This window comes from Eublepharis macularius, chromosome 13, assembly GCF_028583425.1.
Source record: "Eublepharis macularius isolate TG4126 chromosome 13, MPM_Emac_v1.0, whole genome shotgun sequence".
NCBI lineage: Eukaryota > Metazoa > Chordata > Lepidosauria > Squamata > Eublepharidae > Eublepharis > Eublepharis macularius.
In genome coordinates, this window is record NC_072802.1 from 25047378 (window position 1) to 25053377 (window position 6000).

Genomic DNA, 6000 nt, shown 5'->3' on the forward strand with positions numbered 1-6000 from the left:
ACTGCTCATTCTAACTCAGTGTTGTCTACTAGGTTGGATTCAACCAGATTTTCCACTGCTGGAAAAGGGAGGACATCCTCTTTAATCAACACAAAGGCTACGTTAGGGATCATGGCAGAGCCATGTGGGAGAGGAGTTTTAGTAAGTAGAGGAATCGGATGAGATTGAGAGCCAAGCTACAACTGACGCCTGACACAGGTTGGGCACTTGTCAGCTTCCCTCAAGTTTTGCTGGGAAATGTAGGCATCCTAGTCTCGCAGCTTCGCTCTCTGACTGCTGTCCAATGGACTTTTCAACTGTCACTTGTCCAACATTCCTCCAAGCTGCCTACATTTCCCATCAAAACTTGAGGGAAGCTGACAGGTTTCCAACCTGTAGTTTGGCTCTGAGTGGAACCAAGATGGTTAGGCAGTTGGAACACCTTTCCTATAAGGAAAGGCTGAAGAGTGGGACTTTTCATTTTAGAAACGAGACGACTAAGGGAGGGGTGTGTATGTATAAAATAATACAAGGAGGAGAGAGGGTGAACAAAAAGAGCTTTTTCTCCCTCCCCCAAAATACCAGAACCCAAAAACTGAGCTGAAGAAGTGAGCTGTGAAAACTCATACCCTACCACAAATGTTGTTAGTCTTATAGGTGCTACTGGACTCTTGCTCTTTTCCACTGCTATAGACAGACTAACGCAGCTACTCATCTTGATCTAGAATTCAAGGAAGCATATGAGTAGTATATTCAGGGAAGACATAAGAAAATACTTCTTTACACAATGAGCAATTAAGATGAGGAATTCAGTGCTAGAGGATCTAATGATGGCCACCAGCATAGACAGCTTTAAAAGGGTATTAGAGCCATGGAGGCTAGGTCTACCATTGACTACTAGCTATGTTGACTAAAGGAAATTTCCACATTCAGAGGCAGTGAATCTCTGAATACCAGTGCAAGGAGGCAACTTTAGGGGAAGTCCTCAGCTTCTATTCCCTTTGTTGACCATCCAGAGAAACTGGTTGGCCATAAGATGCTGGACTAGATGAACCACTGGTCTGACCCAGCAGGGCTTTTATGGAAAAGCTGACTGGATCCAACTCACTGACTTGGAGCAGCTCCCCAGGTTCTCCCCACTAGCTACCTGCACTTCTTTGTAACTGGAGATGCCAGAAAAATTGGACTTTTTGGATTTGAACCATGTGCTCTATTAGTGAGCTACAACACCAGCCAGGATTTAGTTGAAATGATAGGCCTGGATTCCTGGAGTTGAAGTACCATTATGCATATTAGTACTGAAATGCTCCCCCTTTTTAATAAGAGAAGCATCAGGGATTCTCTAAAACCACTATGGAGCCATGGAGAAAAAAAAGGTCTGGAGATGTTAAGGTGAAGTTCATGGCTATTGACTCTAAAATCTCAGCAAAGCAATCATCCCCATGGATGAGCACGCACTTTTTCATCTTTCCTTACTAGCCAGATTCTGAATTACGATCTATTGTACTGCATATCATTCAGCAAATTCACAGGTGTAATAAAAAGAACTAGACCATTTCTTTCAGCTCATGGAATGATGGAGAGAAGGAGAATTGAAGAAAAACAGAACAAAAAAACCTGTCTTTGAGTCAGATATCCTGCAGCTTTACAAGTGCAACTTTCCATTCCACCCCCACCCCACCCCCAGGCTTTGTGTTTGTGTACATTGCAAACAGAGATGGCCATGACTTATTTATCATGTTTGCCTTTTACAAAATTGTTTTTAATCTTCCATATTCACATTGATAGGCTTGTTCACTAGGGTGGTGCACAGGGGCCCGGATCTATTTTATGTTTATTCATTAGTGTGTTACTAATTAAAAATGTGTTTCATTAAACTTGTTAAAAAAAGATAAGAAGAAAATGAGCATATCGAATAAAGCACCCCAAGGCTACGAAGCAACTTCTGCAGCAGAGTTGTTCGAGCTAACGTGGGCAGTGAGAGCATCAAACACAATTGATGCTTATTGCAAAATTGAAAACTTTAGATGCCAGATCTGACAGGTAATGTTGAACATGGACAGGTAATGTTGAACATTCTTTTTGGGAGAACATGAAAGACACTGCAGACTTGGACAGCCTGAAAAATCAGCAGTGGCTGAACATAGCCTAACTCAAACAGGGCACAGTATCTTATTCCAGGACACCAAAATACTGGACAACACTTCCAACTACTTTGTCAGACTGCACAGGGAAGCCATTGAAATTCACAAGCATAAGCAAAACTTCAACAGGAAAGAAGAAACCTTAAGAATGAACAGAGCATGGGCTCCAGTTCTGAAAAACACCAGGCCAACAAAACACTCCACACCCGACAATAGCCCTGCAGAGAAGATTAGCACATCAAGCACCAATCCATATGCAAAAGAACCGCCTCAGGATACAGTGAAGCCTCCCGCCATTAGCATTCCACACCCTGGGAAACTCTTACAGAATGACTCAGCTCAACCCCACCCCTCCTGAGTAGATACAAATGACCTACATCTTTTCCACACTGTGACACTGAGAGATCTCTGTCTTTTGGTGCTACACCTCTGAAGATGCCAGCCACAGCTGCTGGCGAAACGTCAGGAACTACAATGCCAAGACCACGGCAAGACAGCCCGGAAAACCCCCAACAACTATGTTGTTATTATCTCCACGACTGTCGTCTTGTGAGGTGGGTGGGGCTGAAAGAGCTCCAAGAAGCTGTGAGTCACTGACCCAAGGTCACCCAGATGGCTTCAAGCCAAGGAGTGGGGAATCAAACCCGGTTCTCCAGGTTAGAATCCTCCGTTCTTAACCACCACACCAAACAAATGGTCCTCAGTGCATAGAAATATAGACTTCTTCATCTTCAGTAGTAAAAGATGTATTATCTTTGCTTGCTCAGCAGGCTTGGTTTGTTTGGAGAGAACTTCATATTTTAGAAAGGGATAAGATTTGATGGAGAACATTTGCCACAACATGTGATCTTTTGAAGTGATCTTATTCTGGAAATCCACACTGACTTCCATAATTGAGAGTAACTAAAATGTTTGGTTTTGGACTTTGGAAACTGTCATTCAAATCCTCAGTCAAAGAGGAACTAGACGTTAACTAAAAACATGAGGCTACCAATAAAATTGCATTTCTCACATTCAGTTCCCCTCCCCTCACCGTACTAGCCCTGAACGCATGTTACTATTAACAAATTATAGTTTGTATCAGGGCTTTTTTTCTGGGAAAAGAGGTGGTGGAGCTCAGTTGGTTGCCCTTGGAGAAAATGGTCACATGGCTGGTGGCCCCACCCCCTGATCTCCAGACAGAGGGGAGTTGAGATTGCCCTCCACGCTGCTGAGCGGTGCGGAGGGCAATCTCAACTCCCCTCTGTCTGGAGATCAGGGGGGCGGGGCCACCAGCCATGTGACCATTTTCAAGAGGTTCCGGAACTCTGTTCCCCCGCGTTCCCCCTTTTAAAAAGCCCTGGTTTGTATACAGTATACTCTTGATTTTTCTTTGCATGTTCACTGAGAATTCTTACATTATATTCGGTACATGTACAGATAAACATGTGCTTTAAACCCTGTATTTATCTAGCTACTTTTCTGTTTTATTTTTAAAATGAATGTGCTTACTCTTACTTACAAATAGATGCATGAATGTTCACTATAACGTGAACAGAGCTATTGTGTAGTAACAGAAGTATGTGACGTGAGTAATATAGTATTCTTCCTTTCAGCTATGAGCTGAAAATCGCCTAGGTCAAATCATTCCCTCTCAGCAATGTCACAGAGTTGCTGTGAGGCTCAAATGACACCCTTAGCTCTTTGGAAGATGAAAGGGCAAAAATAAGGCCAGCTAATCTTTTGAAGGCCTACCTTGTGTTCCATGGCTGCTCTCCTGATTCATCCATCACGCACCAAATCAGAACACCAAGGGTACACTGAGGCCATTCTTAGTAGCTGCCTCGGAACAGTCTTATTTGTTTACTGAAAAACTGCTGTCCTCCCATTCATCCCAAAGGTTCTTAGGACAGCTTACAGAAAAATAAAATAAAGGATATACTATAAAATCATAAAAAAATCAAGCATACAACTAAAAATCTCAGAAACCACAAATCATGAAATGTAACAACAAGTTAACATCAACACAACAGTTTTAGGGGTTGGCAAAGGGCAGAACATATACTGGCAAAAACCACAAAGACCAAGTCACCCAGGTCAAATCCACATTCACCCATTACTCACATGTTTATCGGATATCTTCCGTTTGCCTCCAATCTGCGATTTTTTCCTCTTCGTTCACATTCCTGCTTCCAATCCGTCTTTCTCGTGCGTCCCTCCGGTCACACGGCCGCTCAAAAACCGTTTTTTTGGGCGGGACCTTTTTTCCCGCCCATTTTTTAATTTTTTTTTAGCGCACTTTTCCGTTATTTCGATCTTGCCTTATAAAGAAACATCATTGAAGATAATGATGCCTTTCTTCCCCCCACTGACAGCACTGATGGCTCTCTCCCGTTTTTTTTTTGGAAATTTGGAAGCATGTGGGAAGCTTTCGTGGGCATTTCCTATGCAGGACAGTTCAGTGCTTGAATTTTACTGAAGTTTCACTTCCTTGGAGTGTCATTATGTTCCCAATAGTCACTGGCCGAATCTGCATTCACCCCACACCCACATTTTCCGCGTTTGTGGGTGGGAACAAATTTTCCCAACCTTTAAAAATTTTTTTTATTGTTTTAAAATTACTTTTCCGTTATTTCAATATCATGATATATAGATAATGATGTCTTGTCTCTCTGATGCATTGACAGAGACCCAACAGTGTGCCCGCATGTCTCGCGCCCCATTTTCCTTGTGTGAGGTTATAGAACATCATCCCTGACAGTTTTCGAGGAAATGTAAAATGTCATTGGGGACCGATTATAACTTGGGGGAAACATGGAGGAGTGATAGAGGTCCTGCTCTGTCTTTTCTTTATTTCGAATGATTGATTCACCGTAATTTCGATATTAGAGTAATATAAAATTAAAAAAAGAAAAAGAAAAAGAAAAAGGAAGTTTTGTGAGTCCGTTCTGAGGATGGATTCACCCCAAAATGATTTTTCAAACTACCAGATTTGATTCAGAAACAGCATAATCAATAAATCCAATGCTATGAAGTCAAAAACAGTCTTTTGCAGACTACGGAGCACTTGCAAGTTGAATCAGCCAATAGGAACTCTCGGAACGGCCGGAGAGACAGGAAGGGGGGGTGGGTTTTTTTAAAAAAAATGCATAAATTGCGCATTGGCCCGTTCACGGCCACCATGAAACTCCCGTTGAAAACTTGTGACCACATATTCGGGAGAAATGCGAATGAAATGCATCTGTTTAATGAGGTAATGTGACCGGCACTCGGGATTGCGTGGGGAATGCGGGGAACATGCGACTTAGAATGAGTAATGTGGATTTGACCCCAATCTAACCAACAACCTGGGTTAAAAAAAAAAAACTGCCTGCCTGCCTGCTGTCAGAAGGTTGCCAGATCCAACGTCAGGTGAACATTCCAGGCAGGGCACTCCAAAGTTAGAATGCCACAATTAAATTGTTGTTTCTAGTTATGGTCAGTCCTCCATGCAATTTGTCAAAAACCAAGCCTCAGAATTTCCTAGAAATACTACAGGATCTTGTTTAGATTAGTGTTTGACAGCTGAGGCTAAGTGCCAAGGGAAAATATAATTGGTGTGTGTTTTCTGAATATCTAGTTAGTTCCCCTTGCTGAACCCTTGTTATAAGATGAGCTGGATATAAAATAGACTAAATATGTTGAAGGTATGTGTTTGCTATTGGGTGGAATGCTTAATATTGGTTAGAATGAGGCAGGTATGGGGCCAGCACAGAATTCAAATCCCTTTTTAGTTATGAATAACCACACTGTGGTCTTAGACAAGTCTCTCAACCAAGTACCTATCTGTCTTATACAGCTACACTCATAAACTGCTCAACCAATTTAGAACCATTAAGTGTGAATCTATAGCATGTGA